Below are 23,419 nucleotides of genomic sequence, written 5' to 3'. Positions count from 1 at the left end.
ATGCACACTTTCAACTTAGTCGCCTGTGGGTGTTTACAACGGGCCGCGGTTGAGATCTCTGGAGTTGAGGCTGTAGGCAGCATAAGTTTCTCACAGTGCCTGTCAGTGGGTCAAAAACATGTTCAGAATACATGGACATCCAATTCTTGGCCTCTCTTCAAAGCAAACGGAGCAATGGTGATGTATTCCAGTTACAATTGGTATTCTGTGCAAACATTTGTGAAGGAGGTACACAGCAGTTGAAATATTTACAAGGCGATAGTAAATGAAAATGCAGTGCTTACAGGTGAGTGGGTGTGTTTTGTTTGGGAGGTAGTGAAGTGAAGATGCGAGAAAGTGCATTCAGTCTGGAGCAAAAACAGGGTGCTGAAGAGGAAAGAGATGAGGTGTAAGATAGGCAGATGGACGAGATATGTAGAGAAAAAGGATGTACATGTCTAACATAGTGAACAGACCTGGAGTGACTGAAATACTCTGTGGACCATTATCCCTTCCACAGGCCTCAGTAATGATTAATTTGCAGTCTCAGTCTCAGAAAGGAAACATTTTCAATATTATTTACAACAGAATCGTTGTTACTCATTTCTTTTAGCTAACAACCATTGACTAAGCCAATAGGCCTGGTGGGCTTTAAATGTATGACAGTTGTGATATGTATGAAGTTGAGAATAGAGCGCTAGGACGGGTGTGAGCTACTCTACTTCTCAATAAATCACAAAAGGCTGCAAGCCAAGAAGTAGTGCAATAAAGTTCTACCAGCACTCGAGTCAGAGCTGGCAGCTGGCCAGGTACCTAGGGCTAACGCCGCATGTGGGCAGGAGCACTCCTGCCGCCCTCGGACTAATACCGCTAATTGGATTAATTCCCTAACATTCCTACATTCTCCTTGACTCAACGGAGCTACCTGCAACATACCCTTGACACCGGACAGACCCTCCTCCCCGACGGTCACCCGCGCTGGATGCATCCTTTCTCCTGGACACCGCGCTCTTCAGTCTCCCCGAACAAGCTCAGAACACCATATCTGAAGGTGCACCCCCCGGCCTTCCTGCCCTCTACATTGTCCCCATGTCAATCATGGTCCCTTTGGACCCATGATTGCATCAAGCTTGGGACCCCTTATCCGTTCAGCACGATAACCTTGTAACCTGGTCCTGATGATGACCTGAACTCGTAACAGGTCGAAACGTAGTCGACTGTCCAGCGCAATTACTGGCGGACCTCCACGGTTCACCTATATTGCCTAAAATGTTGGATTTTTATAAATCAAAATTGTGAACCAAAAAACCTTCGTAAATATTGTCACCACTGTTTAGCTTTTGCGCCGCCTCACGCTGTCACACTTGTCACTTGCACCGTTCACCTTTTCATGAGCACTTATGTGCACAAGTACCCTCAGGTTACTTACATTCTTGTAAATAGTGCTGATACTGTTCCTCTGGCCTTAATTTAATTTTAATTTTTTATTTTACAGTGTTTTATACAGCGCAAACTTGACCCAAATTGTGTATCAGAGCGCTTTACAGAGCACCAGTTGCATTACATCAATCAATCAATCAATCATAGAATTTCTAAAGCGCGCTACATACCCGTGAGGGTCTCAAGGCGCTGAGGGGGGGGGGGCGCTACAGGTCGAAGAGCCAGGTCTTGAGAAGTTTACGGAAGGCCGGCAGGTCCTGGGTCTGTCGTAGGCTGGTGGGGGGAGTGTTCCAGGTCTTGGCGGCGAGGTAGGAGAAGGATCTGCCGCTGGCAGTGGTTTTTCGGATGCGTGGAACCGTGGCGAGGGCGAGGTTGGCTGAGCGGAGGTTTCGGGTGGGGGTGTGGAAGCTGAGTCTGTTGTTGAGATAAGTAGGTCCGGTGCTGTGTAGTGCTTTGTGTGCGTGGATGAGGAGCTTGAAGGTGATTCTCTTGTTGACCGGGAGCCAGTGCAGGTCTCTCAGGTGGGGTGTGATGTGGCTGCGCCGGGGAACGTCGAGGATCAGTCGTGCCGAGGCGTTCTGGATTCGCTGTAGTCGTCTCAGGAGCTTGGTTGTTGTTCCTGAGTAGAGTGCATTTCCATAGTCGAGTCTGCTGGTGACGAGGGCATGGGTGATGGACTTTCTCGTGTCGGGGGGTATCCATTTGAAGATCCTGCGGAGCAATCGGAGGGTGTTGAAGCAGGACGCGGAGACGGCGTTGACTTGTCTGGTCATGGAGAGGGTGGAGTCGAGGATGACCCCCAGGTTGCGTGCGTGGTCCGTGGGTTCCGGGGCCGCGCCTAGCGAGGTGGGCCACCAGGAGTTGTCCCAGGCTGAAGGGGTGGGGAGGGTGAGAACCTCCGTCTTGTCTGAGTTCAGCTTCAGTCTGCTGTCCTTCATCCAGTCGGCAACGGCCTTCATTCCTCTGTTGAGGTTGGCTTTGGCAGTGTGGGGGTCTTCGGTGAGGGATATGATCAGCTGGGTGTCGTCGGTGTAGGATATGATGTTGAGGTTATGTTGTCGTGCGACGTGGGCGAGTGGTGCCATGTAGATGTTGAACAGCGTCGGGCTGAGGGAGGACCCCTGTGGGACGCCGCAGATGATCTCTGTGGTTTTTGAGCGGAAGGGTGGGAGGCGGACGCTCTGGGTTCTGCCGGAGAGGAAGGATGTGGTCCAGGCCAGGGCCTTCTCTTGGATTCCGGCGTTGTGAAGCGTGCTGATAGGGTTCGGTGGCAGACTGTGTCGAAGGCTGCTGATAGGTCCAGGAAGATGAGGGCGGCTGTTTCCCCTTTGTCCATCATGATTCTGATGTCATCAGTGGCGGCGATAAGGGCGGTCTCGGTGCTGTGGTTGCTGCGGAAGCCAGATTGGGAAGGGTCCAGGATGCAGTTGTCTTCGGGGTAGCGGGTCAGTTGTTTGTTGACAATCTTCTCTGTCACTTTGGCCGGGAACGGTAGCAGGGAGATGGGCCGGATGTTTTTGAGGTCTTTGGGGTCCGCCTTGGGCTTTTTCAAGAGGGCGTTGATCTCGGCGTGTTTCCAGCTTTCCGGGAAGGTTGCTGACTCGAAGGAGCTGTTGATTGCTTTCCGGAGGTGGGGCGCGATGGTTGTGCTTGCTTTGTTGTAGATGTGGTGAGGGCAGGGGTCCGATGGGGATCCGGAGTGGACGGAGTTCATGGTTTTGATGGTGTCTTCGTCGCTGACATGGGACCAGGCGGTCAGGCGTCTAGTGGTTGTAGGGGTGGTGGTCTCGGTGGTGGGTGCGGGAGTGTCAGAGTTGAAGCTGTCATGGATGTCGGCGATCTTACGGTGAAAGAAGGTGGCTAGGGAGTTGCACAGGTCTTGCGATGGTGGGATGTCGTGGGTGCTGGAGCTGGGGTTGGAGAGTTCTTTCACGATGTTGAAGAGCTCTTTGGTGTTGTGAGAGTTGTTGTCTAGGCGATCCTTGAAGGCGGTTCTCTTGGCGATCCTGATGAGTTGGTGGTGTCTGCGGGTGGCGTTTTTGTGGGCTGTGTGGCTGTCTGGTGTTCGGTCGTGGAGCCATTTCTTCTTCAGCTTCCGACAGGTGCGCTTGGACATCCGGAGGTCTTCGGTGAACCAGGCGGCTGTCTTGTTGGTGTGGTCGGTAGTGGAGGTCTTGAGGGGGGCGAGGGTGTTGGCGCAGTCGTTGATCCATTGATTGAGGTTGGTCGCGGCGGTGTCTGGGTCAGTGGGGTCGGCTGGTGGTCTCAGTACGAGGGAGGTGGTCAGTTGGTCCTTGGTGATCTTGCCCCAGTGGCGACGTGGTAGCTGTTGGGTGCGGTGGTGCGTGGTGTGTTTCTTGAAGGTGAAGTGGACGCATCTGTGGTCTGTCCAGTGGAGTTCGGTGGTGTGGTTGAAGGGGACGTGGCGGAGAAGATGGGATCCAGCGTGTGTCCAGCGGCGTGGGTGTCTGTCGTCACGAGCTGTTAGAGTCCGAGGTTGGTGAGGTTGTCGATCAGGGCGATGGAGTTGGTGTTGTTGTTGTTTTCGAGGTGGAAGTTCAGGTCCCCCAGGAGGATGTAGTCCGTGGAAGCGAGTGCATGGGTGCTGACGAGGTCGGCGATGGTGTCACAGAACTGTGGTCGTGGTCCGGGTGGTCTGTAGACGAGCGTTCCTCGGAGGGTGGTGTTGGGGTCGGTGTGGATCTGGAAGTGCATGTGCTCGGCGATGGTGAGGGTGTCGTCGGTGTTGGTTGAGACTCTGAGGGTATCCTTGTGGATGATGGCGATTCCCCCTCCAACTCCGTTGGTGCGGCCTCTGCAGGAGATCTTGTAGTCCTGCGGGATGGCTATGGCGATGTCAGGTGCTGAGGTGGCGTTCAGCCAGGTCTCCGTCAGGAAGGCGACGTCAGGGGCGGTGGAGTCTAGGAGGTCCCAGAGTTCGACTGCGTGTTTGCGTGCGGAGCGGGTGTTGAGGAGGATGCATCTGAGGTGGTTGGGTTCCCTGGTTGGTGGTTTGGCGGGCTAGGTGCTGGTGTATCTGCAGTTCCGGCAGGTGAAGGGTCCTTGGGTGCGCTTTGGCGACGCCAGGTGGCAGGGTTGGAGTCGTCCGGTGTTGAGTGCGTGGAGTTTGCTGGAGTCGTAGTGTAGTCTGGTGTTGCGGGGGCAGCGGGGGCCAGGGGTTCTGGCGCTGGGCACGGTCCAGGCGCGGACAGGCGCAGACGGGCTTGCCTTTGGCGCGCCTTCAGCGCATGAGAACACATTCATTTTTGTTACGCACAGGGAGATTAAGTGATATGCCCAGAATCACAGGATGTTCAGCGTCATTGCAGAAACTTGAACCCAGTTCCCCAGATTCGAGATCGACCGCCCTAGCCGTTAGGCCAACTCCTCTCCCCACTTGCACTTTTTCTCAAACAACTACCTTGGTCTTCCTGTATTCGCCTTCCTGCAAATTAATGTGCATGTTTTATAAACTATCTTCCCGTTGTTACCTGTTGAGACATTGTTATTTGTTACATAATAATTACACCTGGTCTCAACTGGGTTTACAGGGTGCCTCCTGTTGTTTGTTCTCCAGGTTCCTAGGAGGGCAGGTGCCATCTACCAGGTTCCTCTTATGTCTGCAAAATGCTTGAGGTGAGCGAGCCACTGAAAGCTCGAGCCAGGCTCAAGTCTGCAGCCTGGCTCAGCTCGAGGTCCTGCTGGAACCGTGAGCCAATAACGAGCTGAGCTTTCATGTGGCTTCTGCCTACCACTTCTCCACGCCCCATTCTACCCAAGAAATGGGGTGTAATGGCCAGAGCTGCCGACTTTGGATCTTGGGAACCAGGCTTGAGTCTCGGCATCAGCTCAACAGCCGGTGATTCTAGGCAGATCACTCAATCTCCCCATGCCTATAAACAATGAGTGTTAGCCTGTGTACTGTAACTGGTGCTCATGTAAAACACTCCAATACCTTTGTGCTGAACCCGCACTACATAAAAATCGAAGAAGAATGCACAAAGAGGTAAAAAGAACACGCTATGTAAGGAAAGACAGATTCCCATTGACTGGCTGCTTTGTAAATCCAGCTTAAACTGTGTGATCTTAGACAAATGCTTTATTTCACAAAAACTCCTTTTCCTTCATTCATATTCTCTTCATTATCGCATATGAAAGTACTTTAAATTGTGTAAATTCAGAATACCAGTTGTACAAAACCTTTTGTGTTTGATTTCATAGACTATATAATGTTGCTCTATAATAATCTGGACCACATACAGGGTTTACATGTGAACTGTCTTGCCTCTTGTCTTCTCTAAAAGTTCATGTTTAACAATTATCCCTTTTAATAAACAGGTCGCAGTGCAGTGCTATAAAACGATCTATTAATGTCAAAGCGCCCATATGTTATAAAAAATACACTCTTGAATTTTGGAGAGACTTTATCATACTTTACGTGCTATTAGTTGTGTGATGTACATAGCAAACATGTTCAGGGCTCGGCTCGTCCACAGCCTCTAAGAGCCTAACCAGACCCTTGGCTCGGCCCCCGCACAATGCTGCCTCCCACCGAGGCGTGGAGCGGCTGACAACTCTTCAGTGGTGAACTCAGCTCTGGGGGAAGCTGCGAGTTACCCGCCGGCCTGTGGCCTGCAGCATTTCAGCATCTCGCGGCCATGAGGAGCGGGGCACCTCGCAGCGACCACCTCCTTTATGTGTTCTTTTTTAACACCACTGCACCCGTTGGGCAAGGCAGGGGTGGGGAGGGTGGCAAATCTATCTCTTGTCATCCTTGAGGGCAATGGGGCACAGAAGATAGCCATCCTTGGCAATGCGGAAGTAGCTAGAACATTATGTCCCCTTGCCACTGGCAAGGTGGGCGCGTTAACCCCCTAATGTCCCCTCTCGCCCTTGAGCAATGTGGGGTGTGGCTAAAAATTCCACGGCCAATTTTTGTTAAATCTCTCACTATGTTTGCGAGCATCAGGAGAGATTAAAAAAATAACCCCTCCCGTCCTTAGAGTGGGGGGGGGGGGGGGAGGCAGAAACAGGCCTCGGCACCTGTGCACGTTTGGCGGTATTTCTTTTTCAAAGAAAGTGGATTTTTTTCAAAAACAAAATAGTATGTTTTCAAACCAAAATTTCCAATTCTGCAAAACGGTTACCATTGGTGGTAGGGGGACCATGACAAGGACAGAGATTTGGACAGGAAAAAAGAAGATAGGGACAGGAGGACAGGGGCGGTGAGATACGCAGGAGCATACCGACAGAGAGAGAAGGGCGGTGACAGAAGCATGGGGACAGGGACGCATGCAGAAGGAGAAAGAGAATTAAGGACAGGGCACGGGGGCAGGAACGGGGAGACAGGATGGGGAAAGAAACAGAGAGAGGCATGGTGGGAAGCGACAGAAAAGATAGAGAGGAGGGACAATGGGGCAGGAAATGATGGACAGAGACAAAGGGACAGGAAAAAGACAGGGAGAGGGACACACGCAGGGAGACACATTGCTGTAAAAATGTCACCATTGGTGGCAGTGGGACCATTGCAAGGACAGAGACTAGGGCAGGAAAAGAGATAGGGGGACTGGGACATAGGAGTACAGGAACAGAGAGATAGGCAGGGGGCATATGGACAGAGAGAGAAAGACGGGTACACATGCAGAAGGAGAGAGAGTTATATGGACAGAGGCGTACAGGCTGGAACGGAGAGGCAGGCAGAGGGAAAGGGACAGGGCGAGACAGACAGGCATGGTGGACAGGGGCACACGCAGAAAGAGGGGAGGAAATGATGGACAGGTGGACAGTGAGAGGTACAAGCGCTGGGAGACAGGGACGGGAGTCGGGACAGGGGGCAGAGCAAGGGTCAGGGGGAGAGAGAAACGAAGGGCAAGTCCTATTACTGGTGATGGGGGGTGTCAAAGGGGCTCTTCTGAGGAGTGTGGCGGCAGCAGGTGGTGCGTGGGCGGGCCATGTGACACGGGGGGCAGAATCACCGATGGCAAGGGTGTGCGGTGGGAACGCGGCAGACCGGTGAACCCTTGGGACCTTATTTGCTAAGGGTGGTCACCCTGGGAGAGGCGCGCTTCCTGTCGGCTGGAGCTCCGCTCTGGAGACAGGCCTGTGTTTGTCGGGGGTCTGCCTCGGAAGGCGTGGTGTTTGCTCAGGAAGCAGGAGGTGGTCTGCTGGCGGTGGGGTGAGGGGAGGGAGGCAGACAGGCGGAGGGAAGTTTAGCAGTAAGTCAGCGAACGGAGACACGTTACAGACGGACTGGAAGGAGCTCCCCGGGCACAGCACGGCAGCAGCGGCGCCTCCTCCCCTGACACATCACAGCCGCCAGCGTGCCAGCCCGAACCGGCGGAGCTTCCCACCAGTTCTCGGCTCGACGAGGAGCTGCACCGAGCCAGCCTGGCGTCCGGAGGTAGATGGTCAGGACTCCGGAGCCCGCAGTCCCGGTAAGGACGGAGCAGGTACTGCAGGTGTGGGGCGGGTACCGGGTAACGAAATGGGCCGCTGCCGCGCACACTAAACCTGCTTCCTTTCAGCTGCCTTCAGCTTTGCCCTTGGAGTGAAGGTGCTCTCTGGATCGGTAACCCTGTTTGTCGACTCCCATCCCTGTCCCCCTGCGCTTGCCATGCCTGATATCACATGGTTCGTCTGCCTTTTCAATAGACCTCTTTTGTACCACCAACCCAGGGATGTATTCGGGGCGAGCGCTTCGAAGAAGGTTGTTAGTTCGTCGCACATCTTTGTACCGAGTCAGGTAATTGGGATGCAGTGTGCAGTGCACTGCAAGTGGCACAAGAGCTGCCCCTCTCACCCCAGTTATTCTGTTCTGCTCCAGTCCTGAAGGCTTGGCGCGCGTGTGACTTTTACTTCTGTTTCTCTTTGGCCGCTGTTGTGACGTCAGTCGTTCGTTTGTGTGTTGAACCGTGACAACTTCTAAGTCGTGCAAGACGGTAGAGAGTGGGCACATCACGTGTTCTGCTTTAGTGAATGTTTGATAAAAGGGAAATGCCCCGGAGAGCTCCAATCTCCTCCCCGTGTGCGGATTCAGCCCCCGAGGGGAAGTGCTGCTCTCTGCGGGGAGCAGGTTTCAACAAGTGCCGGAGTGGGGCAGGGGAGGCGGGGTGGGCAGGGCTGCTCGCGGTGACAGCGCTGCTGTATGTTCCTCCGTACTGTTTGGCCAACACATGATTTTCCGATGGCAGGTTTGTGTCCTCATAGGGCCAAGAGCGTGGACTGCTTGCACGGACGTTTATTTATTAATTGTGCATTCTGCTGTTCTCTCAACGGCTTTAACCTTTTATACATTCCTAACTCGAGGTGGCTGAGCCAACACAATAACGAGAGCCGAGCCAAGGGTCTGGCTTGGCTCGAAGAGTCTGGTCACGAGCCAAGCCATGGAAATGTTCAGAATGTAAATCATGCAACAAACGTGTAAAAAATAGGATATAGTCCCTTGAAAATTAAAATACATGTGTGTAACACGTTGAAACGTTTCACCTTAGTACACCCTATTGAATCACTGCAGTGAGAGGTATGTACTTAAAGGTATAGTTTTTAAAAATTAACTTAGTAGTAGTTCTGCCACCCGCCCTTGTCCCCGCCCTGTTGGTGATGCCATTAGTGAAGAAGCAAGCCAGTTGTCACGTATACCCTAATTATGGCCTAGATTCTTATTATATATGGTGCAAATCTTTAGCCTAGATTCTTATTATATATGGTGCAAATCACACAGAAGAGCATTGAAACATGTCCTAGGGAGTAAAGCTTACCAGGGAGGGCTCCATCGACAGGGCCCGGAAATGGTAACCACAAGAGGAAACCGCTCCAGGCAACTATAGGTGTCCGGACTTAGAATTATTAGGCCCACATGGTGGGAACAGAAGACAATTCCTCCAGCTGTAGTAAAAGGAGAACAGTCCATCCAAACCCTCACAGGCAAAAGAAATACCCCCCCCCCCCAACCATTTACCACTTGCTCCACACAGGTGGTATCAGTGAACCTGTAATGTGTACATCTAATTTATGTTTGAGATAGAAAACAAAAACTGGTCCATTTAATTCATGCTGATTAAAGTGTGCCACTGAGATTTCCAGATCAAAACACCAATATTTCTAGTGCAGGGTTTTCATTTCACAATTCAACGCACTCCTGCAGTTGCAGTTGTTGTTTGCTTCGCTTGACTCAACTGAACTAAACAGTTCATAAAAGTTCAACACACAAACACAATCGTCTCTTCCGCCCACTTCCTTATTAAGAAAGTGAGGAAGATTCTTCCCTATATTCCCACAGATACCAGGAAAACCGTAGTTACATCCTTAATTCAAGCTAAATTGGATTATTGTAACGGACTATTGGTAAACGTGCAGAAGCAATGCCTGAAAAAGCTTCAGAGCGTACAGAATTCAGCCGCGAGGTTACTGTCTAATATCCCTAGGCATAAATCTGTTTCCAAAGAAATTCATAGTCTGCATTGGCTCCCGGTTGCACAACGAATTAAATTCAAGGCGCTGTCCCTGGCTTACAAAGCACTAAACCATACAGGTCCTATCTTCCTGCAAAACCTCTTCGTCTGGCATGAACCGACTAGACATCTTCGCTCTTCAGGAGCCAAACTCCTGGAAGTGCCCAAAATTCGAACTTTACTTTGGGGTGGCTGCAGTTTTCACTTTGGCATCTCTAAACTTTGGAACACTCTTCAGACTGAGCTCAGAAGCGCAAGCTCTCTCCCCTCCTTCAGAAATGGTCTGAAAACCTGGCTGTTCCAGAACTAGTTGCCAGAACAGATTCTCTTCCGTCCTCAGCGCCAAGACACCTCCAGGTATACGTGCGCTTTATAAATCACAGTAACATTAACATTATGATAGGAAATCTCACTGCTGGGTAGTGCTGCTAGTTGTCCATTGAGCATTCTAGTAGCCCTGACGTGTGGCATACACTAGTTGCAAAGACGTGCAGGCGCTAAATTTTGTAAAGTGCAGTCTATTCAAAGAGGCCAGGGATGGAAAGGGTATTCGAAGTGGACCTCATTGTTAACTATAGGAAAATATGATATGGCGATCAAAGCCTTCCACTAACTGTTTTCTCTAAGGAGATGCCAAGGTCTGAATGGGCATTTATACTCCCCTATGTTCTCCACCTTGAATGGGTTCTTCTCCGCAGACGGGTTAGGTATTAAGTGGACACGACGCCTGAATCCCACCAGAACTAGTTAAGTCCAAGGTCCAGCTGACTGTACTGTCAAGTCAAATATTAATTTCTTCAAGATTAAAAGCTAGCCATGCCAAGGGCCTGCAGTGTGGAATGCGACAGCAGGGGAACCCTGCTAGCTCCATCATTGACTGCCTGCTCTCCAGCCATTGGCTCTACAACGCCTTCAGATTTGCCTTTGTTGTCCCACTCCTATTTTTCCACATAAGGTTATGCAGGCACTTTTAAAATAATTGTTTTCTTCTTCTACCACTTCCGCCTCTTGAATTCAACACCCATTCACTTCCCACTCAGTGCAAACAAGTTTCACAGTAAGACCTGGGGCTGCTGGTGTTATGTTGTCTAGTTCTAGTACACTACTAGTAAATATTCAGCATACATAACATAATATAACATAACATATATGTGCAAAGTGCACGTTCATCCTAAACGGTACCATGGCGCTGAAATAGCAGAGGTTCATTGTTACCCAACTCACTGCTGTGCCAGTCACTCAGTAATAATGATCCCTCCATGCTCACTTGTTCAGTGACTTTCTCAGGTCTGCCACTCATCTCTTACTGTTCCTCATGGCTTGGCCAGGTTTGCCTCCATCTCTTAGTCCCCTGGGTGTGCTTGGACTTTCCACCCATCACTTGGTAGCCCTACAGGTGTGAGAGTGTCTAGTGAATAAGAACTGATATGTGAAATGTTAACAATAAGTAGGGACGCTGGAATTATGCAATTTTGTGGCTGCAGCGTTTTCTGCATAGGTATGGATGTGCTACAGCCACATAATCTTGCAGCAAAATTTGCAGATTTTAGCAAAACAATTGATTTAAATTCACACGGATTAAAGTTGTTTACAAAAAACGCAGCGACACATGTTACCGCACAGTGGCGGGCTCCTAGCAAAGGTTCATTGGTCTCCTTTCTGTTGCTTATTGCTGTATTTGGAGGTTAAATTGTTACTAATGACGTAAAGCCTATGCCAGAAAATGTTAACCTATGTAGAAATTACAAAATAAGGAAGTAATACTATTCCAAATATGCCACATAATGCAGCATACTTTGTCTTTTCTTGATACATAATTTAGTCAACCGTGCTGCATAACCTGGCCCTCCCCTGCCACATAGTTCCAGTGGCCCTGGCTATTAGGTAGTGCTGCCCCTTCTATATCACCCAAGAGTTGTTTTGTTGACGTCACCTCCTTTCTTTTTACACTTCAATCTCTGAATGGGTTTCCAGTCCTAAGTATTCCAGCTCTCCAGAAGTGGCCAGAGATTGAATGGGAGTTGACACTTTTTTTTTAAAATTTTATATAGCACGAACTAGACCCAAATATATCAGGTATCAGAGCGCTTTACATGAGCACCCGTTTCGTTACAGATGGACACATTTATTTTTGTGAGGCATGGGGAGATTAAGTGATTTGCCCAGAATCACAGGATGTTGAGCGTCGTTGCCGAGACTCGAGCTCGGTTCCCCAGCTTCAAGGCCGATGGTCGTTGCCGAGACTCGAACTCGGGCCGGTGTCTGCAAGGTTGCTAGGTTGTGGGTGCATGCATATCTGCATGGGTGCTTCTTCTGTCTCTGTGGCGATGTCTGTAAGTCTGATTACTGTGTGTGTGTGTGTGTGTGTGTGTGTATGGATTACCTTGTTGCTCTGTCTGTGCATAGATGCCGGTATCTGTGGTGCTCTATTTGTTCAGGTATGTGTGATCTGTGTCAATGTATGAACGCATGTTGTGTGTATCTCTGTGCATAATCCCTACAAAAACAAATTTCGTTAATTAATGCAGATGGCAGGGTGGGGTGAGGGGGACGAAATATGCTGTCCAATGAGGAAATAGATATGTAGTCATGGAATACTGAACCCCTTGCAGTGCTCCATGCTGAGCTCTTCTCGTAGTGCTGTGAAGCTCTGACCTCCAGGTGCGCACCTGTCGCTCTTCCAAGGGGCTGGATCACAAGACCTTCAGAGGTTTTGGATGTCATTCATGCAGAATGGTTCTGCAGGGTAAGTTTTGCAGTTCTCGATAAATACTGGATTATGGCAGGATCAAGGATATTATATAAAAATATCTTGGGGTAAACCCTAAGGAAATATCTTTATTGGTAGGTACCGCGTGTATAATTAAAAACAAAATGAGAAAGCGGATGAAATAGGGTATAATGTCCCATTGCACAGGCATCCATGATAAAAGAGTGGTCAGAAGGGGACCAGTGATAGATCAGACTGCGGTAGGATAGTATTGCTTCAAATATTTTTTGGAGTGGGAGTGCTGGCCAACGGCATCACCTAACAAGAGTGCTTGACTGTACTTTCCATGCGGGTGATACATGTTTGTGGTACTTGTACCTTACAATGTAAAGAAAGCAAGCATCCATAGGTGCTGGAAGTTTGGGTGGTGGGGGGGTTCTGCAGCACCCGCAAAATAACCAATGCCTGAGTTCAGAAAGGGCATGAGCCATAAAGATTTCTTTACAGTGGAGATTCGTGTTTACTTTCTCTTATTGCAATGCGAGACGGTTTTCTAAAGAGAGCTATGTGAAAATGTTAAAGGGAATGTAAAAGTAAAGGCTATAGGATGACATTTTTTTCAGAACACACAATAACATTTAAATATCTAAAAATGAACTGTAAAAATGTTTCAGAATTTATCAGCAGTTTGGAAAGCACAAATGAGGCTCCATTTTTTGGAAATCTAAAATGTGATGGAAACAAAGATTTTAATAGGATCATAACAGATCAAGAAATACTTATTTCCTTCCACACATTGTCGTTTGTGCACTTTTTATCTGTAAAACTGCATGTCTGAGCACATTTTGTGGCCATTTGAATGGAAAATGTGCTGTCTGTAAATGATACTGTGCTACTATACCATGCTTTAGAAATATATTTGCGAAAGTGTACTCCAAAAAACACCACAGCTACACACTACAGCCTTACCGCTCTCCTGCTGAATACAATTGCTACACTTGTTCTTTGTGTGACTCTTGGATTTTTCACAATCCTATGACTTCAGTGATGTAACATTGATGGCAGCACCCCGCACTCTGAAAATTGTTCCCAGCATCGCTGCACAGATCTTTATATATGTGTTAGAAAACTTCTACGATAGTCCGGCCTTTTCCTTTCACCTGTATGCCAGCAAGAGTGCCACTAGTTAGAATTGCAAAATACCCTAAACATGCAGCCAGAGAAAGGAATAGTAAACACAGCTCTCCGTGTTAAACAAATAGCATCATTTTGTGAAACAAAGTTTCCTATTGTAATGCACAGTAAATACTTCAGGACTAATACGTAAGGGCCTCTTTAATGGTAATTCTCCACCTGAACGCCATCAAGGATATATGGGGTGCTGCAGCAGCTCAAGATAGGAGGGATTTAGTGGTGTGGCTGTGTGGGGTCATGTCAAACAGGTTATGCTGTGGGCGAGAGTTTTTTCGTGAGATTAGGAGATAAAAAATGGCATGTAAACAGGAAACGGAGAGGTGGGGCCTTTGAAAGTGAGAGGCCGGGCTAGAGCTGTGAGATATATATATGTGGCGTTGAAAGTGAATGGCTGCCGCTGTGTGGACCTTAGGTCTTCTGGTGGCCATGAACGGTTGTCACTGTGTTGACCTTAGGTCTTGTGGTGAGCATGAATGGTTGCCACTGTGTTGACATTTGGTGTTCTGGTGGTCATGAATGGTTGCCACTGTGTTGACCTTAGGTCTTGTGGTGAAGGGACATTCAGGGGATATGTAGGATTCGGGAATGAGGGTGATCATAATGTGCATGCAAACAGTTGGGATGTCCAAGAAGAATGTGGTGTTGCGGCAGTTGCTGAAAACCAGGAAGAGTCTTGAAAGCCAGAGACCCGTTCAGGACACTGATCCATTGGGGTCAAACTTTGGGGGGCTGCAGAATCTTTGCACATCTTTGAGGCCCAGACAGCCTGAAGGGTACGTATGGCACCATGCCATATAATTGATTTTCGGGGAGAGAAGGACCTGTGGAACTGAAGTTGGCAGCATTGCTGGAAAGCAAGAGAGGCAGTGGTTCATTGTTGTGCTAAAATGATAATCTGGATGGATTGGATGGCAGGTCCCATGGCCAGGCCCTTACTCAAGAAGTAGCAGTAAGAGGCCTAGGAAGTGCATCTGGATCCCAACTCCAAAAGAGAACAGATAAGTGATGCTTGGAAGTAGGATATAGGGCCTCAGCTTGCAGTAATCACTAGAATAGGGTTGGTGTAACCAATGTGGTGGCTGTGCAGTGGAAGTAAATTCTGTTGCCAGGGGGAAGCGTAGCAGGGCCAACTCAAAACCTCATCCTTCTGGGGGCAAGGCAATGCGTTGCATTGAGCCAGGTAAGTATACCTGTCACTAAGTACATATTGGCATTATTGCCATAAAGGACATAATAAGGGGTTGCATGTCAGGCAGTTAAGTATCATGCATGGTCATTGTGGCAAGCACCCCCCCTTTTCCCAGATACACGGGCTGCAAGCCAGAGGAGAAGCGGAGCCAGTAGGTTTTAACCCTCTAACAGAAAGCCCCAAAGATGCAGTGGGATGGAATTCCACAGTTTGGACCCTGGTACATGAGAGGATCGCCTCACTGAAACAAAAAGGCAGGGTGTTCCGAGAGGTAGACCATAAGCTTCCGCAGTTGAGGGGGATACAGTTTGGAAGATTCCAGAACCAACCCCATCCACTTCATTGATAATCTGAACCACAGGCAGAAATCTCCTCACTCCACAGGAACCCGTGTTTACTTTTCTGCATGCACTTGATTGTACTACTGAAAATCAACACCAACACTATCGGGGTATGAGAATACGGAGAACAGGCTTTCGAGGGGCAAAAGATCGAAAGATAAGTGCATGTTGGGAAGTATAGCTTTACTCTTCCTAACTCTCATCTACTTACCTTGAAGATATACGTAGTGTGTAGGTATATATGTGTGGAGTTAGGTATAGTACATCTAGATTCGTTATTTAACAATGTTTTGTCCTGGATATTCTGTCCCACTGATATTGTGGGTTCGATATTCAGGGGCACACCTGTGCCCCCCTCTGTTCTTTGCCAATGGTTCAGTCCTCACACCATCATCCTTCGATGCGCGTGTCTTTAGTTTCATTTACTATTTTAACTGAACAGTGCAGCGTTATATGCATTTTAAAAACATCCGTTATTTCCTACAGATACAGCCTTTCTTTCAAAAATTACAAGCCATTTGTTTATATTTTGCTATTTTGGCAGAGCCGACTGGCCAAGAGCTGGTTGGTGAAAGAGAGTGTGTGCAATTCTCTTTCTTCTTTTGTACCATGGCAATAATATCTCTTTTTGTTTTAATAATCATTTAGACATTGAATAGACAGCTCTCAAGGACCTTTAAGTGAGTTATTTATGTGTTTTTCTGTTTTAGGTTTATATTTTGAAAGGACAAAAAATACCGGAGTGCACTGCTTTTCCCACATTTTTTAGGTCGAGCCTAGTGCAACGAGCATGCGCTGCTCTATAGGAGGCTTCTTGGGAGCACTCCAAACTTCTCCGTGTGGGTGTGACTCCACCCACACATTTGAATTGGCCTTTGCGTGTGGCTTTCAATAATGAAAGCATGCAAATGGCCAGAGGCGGGTGCATGTCCCACCTCTTCTTCAAATGTTCACTCCCATGGCATTTTGGTCTCGGAAACGAGCAGCGGCACAGAGTGGCAGCTGCATTCCTTACATTCCTTACAGCGCGCGCACCACTCGCACACAGTTCTCTGCAGCAGGCGCTTAACCCGCCTCGCTCTCTCACCAGTTCCATGTCTGCAGGTTCATCTGGTGTGCAGGCACTGTGCAGGCAGAGACAGGAGCAGGCACTTAAAATGTGCAGACTCCTTGCACAGAGGGGTGGAAGGGTAGGGGGCAGCTACCACAGCGCAGTGGGCATCAGGGCAAACCGGGCAACTCTGCGCAAGCTGCACGGACACATGAAAACCAGCAGGCACTGTTTCCGATGCCTAAGACCCGCCTTTCCTGTCTTAAATGTAATCATCATTTTGAAAAGATAGCGCTTCTATCGGTGGAGGTGTGCTGTTGATTTCTTGGCGCTCTTTCTTTTTTATTCTGAAAGCATCTTAGGGCAGGGCCCCTCCTGGACCAGGCCTTGGATTTACAGGAATAAAAACACAGATGCAATGTCTTGATGTCATGAGGAAAAAGCAACACCATGAGATGGTGGCATCGCACATCAGGCCCCAGGGGCTCCTGAATAGATAGTGTCCTTTTTCTAACCATAGTCTTCCTCGTCTGTGTTCCCTCATCTTCTATTTGCATTTTTTGTTTGCATAAGGCCCTGTGGAGGAGCAGTCCCTTCAAATCCAGGCACCCACTCAGCCAAATGAAAGGGGGCTTGGTCTCCCTTCTGTGCCAATTAATGACATGACCTATTATTTAGCTTTGTACATAAACTCGGCCCACTGAAAAATCAGAATTCTGACTGACTCTCTCATTCTCTCTCTCTCTCTCTCCCTGACTGACTGACTCTCTCACTGACTGACTGACTCACTGACTGACTCTCTCACTGACTGACTCTCTCACTCTCTCTCTCACTGAGTGACTGACTCTCTCACTCTCTCACTGACTGACTGACTCTCTCAATCTCTCTCTCACTGACTGACTGACTGACTCTCTCACTGACTGACTGACTCTCTCACTCTCTCACTGACTGACTTACTCTCTCACACTCTCTCACTGACTGACTGACTCTCTCACTCTCTCTCTCACTGACTGACTAACTCTCTCACTGACTGACTGACTCTCTCACTGACTGACTAACTGACTGACGGACTCTCTCACTCTCTCACTGACTGGCTGACTGACTGACTGACTAACTGACTGACTTTCTCCTTCTCTCTCACTGACTGACTGACTCTCTCGCTGACTGACTGACTCTCTCACTCTCTCTCTCTCTCACTGACTAACTCTCACTCTCTCACTGTCTGACTCTCTCCTTCCCTGACTGACTCTCTCTCTCAGTGACTCTGTGACTCTCTCACTGACTGACTCTCTGACTTTCTCTCTCTCACTGACTGACTCTCTCTCACTGACTGACTCACTCTCTCTCAATGCCAAATGGGATTTCCACCTTCCTCGATCAGCGATGCTGCATTTCTCCCCCTCTTGGGATAGGCTCAGAATACACTGTTTTAATCAGTTCAGTAATATTGTTTGGTTCGGGTCTTGAGGCAATGGTTGTACTATAGGCTAATCCTATACAGACTCGAATCCTTTTAATTCCTGACTGTCCCACTGTTTTTCCTAATTATATATATTTGGCCCTAGACTGATTCCCGCTCCTGCCACATAATCTTACGCATTAGCTCAGACTTCCTGTCTGTGTTTTACAAGCCGCAGTGAGGTCCCGGGGGCCCGGCCTCTTCAGGAGGTTGGCAGAGCTGCAGGACTGTTGGCACTGCAGGGCCCTACGTTTAGATGGAGGCTGCTGTACGTTTCTCAGGAGCTCGGCCCCTCAAGCCAGCATTTGTAGATTGGGCGTCTGTTCCTGGTGATTTCATCTCATTTTATATTTATTGGTGTTTGCCTGCTGACGTATGTCCGTGACCCGCAGATCTTGAGTTAAAATTCGAACAGGAGAAACACAGACTTTCATCATTCTAGGGGCGCGTGCGCCCAGGACCATAAAATTGGGTCATAGTTATTTACAGCGTCTAAAAAAGGCAACCCGGCGCTATTCTATATAAACATATTATGGCGAGTATGACAGTCGTGTGCTGTATGAATGTCCATGCTAGAACTTGGCAGTGTTTCAGTTAGTGGTTAGTATGAATCTTCTTTACAGTTTTTCTATAAATATAATTTGTGGCCTTTTTCATGTGCTGTGGGGATAAAATCATTATTCTATTTGCCTGACTGGGAATATTGAAAATATACCCGTGCTACATTTTCATTGCAATCATTTTACATCAAGGCAATGGTGTGTGTGAATTGTTCCACATGCAGGAAATAAGAGACAGGTTCATACTGCAGACTTTATAATAAGCTAAATACTCTCCTATGTGACCTGCAGGTTAGAGTTGGAATTCTGGCAGGTCTGACAACTCCCTTCATCCGTCTAAGATTGACAAAGAGTAATGCACATTCTTCCATTCACGCTGTTTTGTCATTGGAAATGAGACGTTTTGCTGTGGCTTTGTGTCCTGCTTGAAGTCCAGAATGCATTGATAATTTTGCTTTTTTTCTGTCAAGCACTCCGTTACTTTCAGGTCCCTTTCTAAGCCATGGTAACTTTAGGTACCCACCGTGGAGCTACCTGCAGAAGCGCCTTAGCTTGCTCCCTCAAACAGGCCTTGTGGTCCCATTCCTATTGGAGGAGGATGGTGTAAAATGTAACTTCACCCAGGGTGGCAAACCACCCTATGTTACTGCAGGGTTGTGTTGGGGGGGCTGACACCTGCCAGGAGCGTGGCAAGATGGAGGGTGCGTAATTGTGGGCGTACACCTTTGAAAAACGGGTCAGGACATTTGGGAGGTAGGCCTGAGCACAAATCACTTGGGATATGGAGCAGGTCAGTTGAAAGATTGGTCAGGTTTGAGTGAAATCTCTCAGGAGATCTGCCATATTGCTCTAGAGACAGTCAGATCACTCACGACTTCTATTACAGGGCACTTTGCAAACCGTATTGAAAACTTGGCTGATAGGTCAGAACTCTCGAGAGCCTAAATAGGCCGGGGCACTTGGGAGATGGATCAGAACACTTTGGCAATGGGTCGGAGCACCCAGCGGTATGCCGGGACACTTGGGAGGTAGGCTAGGAGACCACACAGACACATGCATAGCACTCCTCTGTGTTTTATTATGGGTGGGCTCCAGGCACGCAACACCCATTGGACTCAAAGGGCTTCAGCCCCCCCCCCCCTCCCAGTCGTGTGTGGCAGCCCGGGATGAGACAGCTTCCCGGGCACACACGCAGCCGCACCCGAGCACTTCACAGGTCTTTAAAAGACCATTTGCATGTTAATGAGGCCTCGCTGTTGTTTCACCCTTTCTAAGAGCCCCTGCAGCCCCACTCTGCCTATTGCTTAAAGATTCAGCCCCCCCCCCCCGAAATCAGCTCTACTCTGCCTATTGCTTAACGATTCAGCCCCCCCCCCAATTTTTTCGTAAATCCCCCCCCCCCCCCCGAAATTTAGCTCTAGTTGCGCCTCTGGTGGGCACTCTATTACATCTGTTCCTCTACTTCTAGAAGAGCTTGTAGGCAACCATGTGATTCCTGCACTCCCCTAATCTGCATTGTCTCGCTTCTTCCCACACCTGATGCCCAGCCCCTGGGGCATGAAGTGCTGTCCAGGGTCCTGGCTGTGGACCTGGAAGGAGTACGTCCTGTTAGTTCCTTGTACCCTCACAACATGACCTTTTCCCTTGACAAGAAGATCTCTGAGATAACTAAGTTTTGCACTGGTGGCTCACCCAGAGGGGGAGCCAGGGTGCCGCCGTACCAGCTCTTCTCCCATCTGCTCCTTCCCTCTTCAAATGTGTGCAAAAAACGGTCTCAGTGATATTTTATTTTCATGTAAAAGCTGCAATATCATGCCAGCAGCAAGGCGACTCCACTGTCGCAATTTCTACTGTGCATTTGTGAGGGCGATGGCTGTACAGTCAGTTCTCACACATTCACAATGCACAGCTAAAATGCTGCAGCATGGCAGCTAATGGAGCTTCTGGGCTTGCCAACCCTTATGCTCTTCAGCCCTTTTAGAAACTAGGCTAGAGAAGGAGGGGGCAACTCCTGGTTTATCTTCTCTCCTGCTTGGACAGAAGCTCATAGACAATGCCAGGAACAAGCAAAGTCTGGCAATCAAGATGGCTTCCACTGGCTCCTTCTAGTTGATGGAATGCTGGAGTCTGGAGGCGCAAGGATCGTGGATCTGGGACCTAGTAGGCTGGAGTCTGGAGTGCTTGTCGAGGAAGATGATCTCACCTTCCATATTCCAAAGTAAGATTTAGTAGAAGTTGTTACGTGTTTGTGTGTGTGTGTGTGTGCGTGCGGACGTGTGCGTGTGTGTGTGTTGCTCTTGTGGAGGATTTCAGATGAACGCATGCATAATACTGGCACAAGGACACATGAGCCAAAGGCACTTTAAGGAGCAGGTTTTCTTATAAAAAGTGTTACTCGTCTGTCACTCTGAGAGCTTTGGGAAGATCACAATGCTCCGGAAGTGACAGAGGAGGAACTGTTTTCTTGTGAATATTCGCATACCTCGTGCTCCTTAACTGCAAAGGTCCATGGTCTACTCCAACGCCCTTGGTTACAAGAGGCAGAGCCTCTATTTAGTTAGAACAAGTAGCAGCAGAATTTGTAGTTGAATTTATTTGAAGGCAAAATAAGGTTGGCATTGGTTGGAAGAGGGGAAAACAAGGTTTGTGGAAAGGGAGTACCAGAGTTACATGGGGTACAGCTGCAAGGAAATCGATTGGTGACGTCTGATAACTCTTTTTAAGTGAGGTTGAGAGGCAAATCCTACGTAGCATTAAGGACAGAGAGCATCAAAAAGACACGTTTTCTTGGTTATGTTTTGCTATGGTATGAAAGGCTGCAGATGCACACACTGCTTGGCTTTTGTGCTAAACTGGTAGGTTGAATTGCTAATTTGGACTGCTAAATTGAGCTACATTGGTATAATGTGCTTTGAAAACAGTTATACCTTATATATTATCATGTATGGGATTGTGGGCATATGGTGCACCACACTGTTGTGCTATGCTGCTATGTGATGGTTCTTTCTTGTGTTGTGTTGTTATTTTATGTTTATTTTTGTTATGATACCTCATAACGAATGAAATTAAATTACGCCATGGGTGTGTCTTTTTGTATCGTATGTTATAAATTACTGTTATGCTATGTGTTAACATTTGCTGCTGTTGGCCAGTCAGCAAATACTGCATTGTGTTAGGTTCGACTTAGTTTTATTATGCTGTGCTACCCAACATTTAGGTGTCTCTCAAGCCATCTTCTCCCAGATAAGGCTGCCACCCTTTGCGGAAATACACTGCTGTACCAGTTCTGCTGTATCTTTATTGTCCTATTATATGATTCTTTGCTGTGCTGATCTTTTGTGCTGCTAGTTCGTAATTTCTGCTATGATACTTCATAGATCGGTATGACATTGTTTACACATCTTTGATACCTACCTCTTCTCTTTTTATATTGGGAGGTCATTATAAATCATGGACAATGGATATCAGTATATAAAAGGGTTCAAAAATCAGTTTGTCAATATTTGGTTATTAAGTGGACAACGTTGTAGTTCAGATCCGTAAGAACAGGTAATTAGAATACAAGGTGTAGCCAGGTGCGGTTTTGTTTAGCAATAATCGATCTAGGCCCACTAAGGCAATACATGTTGACAAAAGTAAGGTGCAATAGAAAAATATACTCAGAGGCGGAATTTGTAATGAGTGGAGGGAATGCAAACATGCAACAAATAATGCATTATAAATTATACAAATCAGCCAAGAAAGGTGTCTACAATCAGCCCTACACGAGATGTATGCAAATGCAATGTACTTGTGAATTTACTCATCCAGCACTTTAAGTTAAACATTGATTACAAGTATTTCATTTTGGATTAATCATATACCTACAATCATGATATTAATTTATATATATGTGTAGTACTCAATGGTGGTTGCTACTGGGTAGTTCTAGTTTGATTTGCTTTTCCATGTTCCATAGAAATTTCGATTTTTTGGTCTGTTAATTGTTTGGGATCCATTTGCTGAATCTTCACCAATCTTTCTAAAAAAAAGTGCTCTTTAGTTGAATTAGTTTCTTCATGGAAAGTTTTGGGTTGATACGTCAAGTAAGGGCTGAGAAAAATGCGAGAGTCCCAAAACGCAAAATCCCCATTCATTTTACATAGTTTTCTGTATTAAGCGATACCTCGAAAAAACACTGCTAAACGGAATTACACCAAATGTGGCAGAAAGCTGTATCTTGATCCAAAAAGCCTGCTTTTTTTATTTGGTTGATGTCCTTTCAGTAGGTTTTGAGAAATAATTAATAAAATATATTTCTATATCTGGACGGTTGGGTTTGAGGGAGTCTTATTCTTACTGGCCTTGGGGGAGTTTTTCTCCTTGAGCCTCCTCACTCTCGGGGACCCCATCCCCTGGGGCCAAATATTAAAAACAGAGGAGGGGGGAAATGTGGTCCTCCTCCCTGAGCCACAAGTGGGTCCCGGGAAGCGCGTCCAGTGGGGCCGATTGTTAAAAACAGGGAGGGAGTCATGTGGCCCTCTCCTCGAGCTACTAATGGGTTCCAAGCACGCCTTCCCCTAAGAGGCGATTTGTAAAAAGAAGAGAAGGGGGTGCGCCGGCCCCTCCCTGAGCCATTGTTGGGTCCTGGGACTCCATCCCTCTGGGCCACATTTCATGCAGGTATCTTTCCCAGAGACTACACATTGTCCCGGGGAGCCTACCCCCGGGACATTGCAGTTCCATGCCTAGGAGAGCCCGTACCCTGCCCGTACTCTCCCGGGCAAGGAACTCCACCTTGCTCCTGCCCAGCAGGAGCAGTATAAATGTGCTGCTCCAGGTGGGGACAAAGGAAAGGTGCTGGCTCCCACCATCACCCAGTATGGTGCTGGCTGGGGCCGTTGTGGTCTTAGGGCTCTCCCTGCGGCCCCCATGGACCCTCTACTTTGTGGGTGCCCTTAGTGTTCAGCTCCCACAATGAGAGCTAGAAAGGTCTGCAAGGCTGTCCCGGTGGCCCCCAATGACTCTCTATGTTTTTAACAAAAAAGAATCATATATGAGCGGCAG

At 48.1% G+C, this 23,419-nt stretch overlaps 1 protein-coding gene across 3 annotated transcripts in view; it reads left to right on the top strand.

The window, feature by feature from the left end:
* Positions 1–23,419, top strand: part of TRPV4 (transient receptor potential cation channel subfamily V member 4) — a 601,330-nt gene that overhangs the window by 131,783 nt on the left and 446,128 nt on the right. The window contains exon 1 of one of the 3 annotated variants that reach the window (XM_085636144.1): positions 7,608–7,853. The exons of 1 other annotated variant lie outside the window; for it this stretch is intronic. The gene's annotated coding sequence lies outside the window, so the exon portion shown is untranslated. Of the gene's footprint in view, positions 1–7,607; positions 7,869–23,419 lie in introns of those variants that run through there. One more of the 3 variants, XM_085636145.1, reaches the window with a different exon arrangement.

The sequence above is a fragment of the Triturus cristatus genome, chromosome 11 (assembly GCF_964204655.1).
Source record: "Triturus cristatus chromosome 11, aTriCri1.1, whole genome shotgun sequence".
Taxonomy (NCBI): Eukaryota; Metazoa; Chordata; class Amphibia; order Caudata; family Salamandridae; genus Triturus; species Triturus cristatus.
This window is presented reverse-complemented; position numbering and strand designations above follow the sequence as displayed.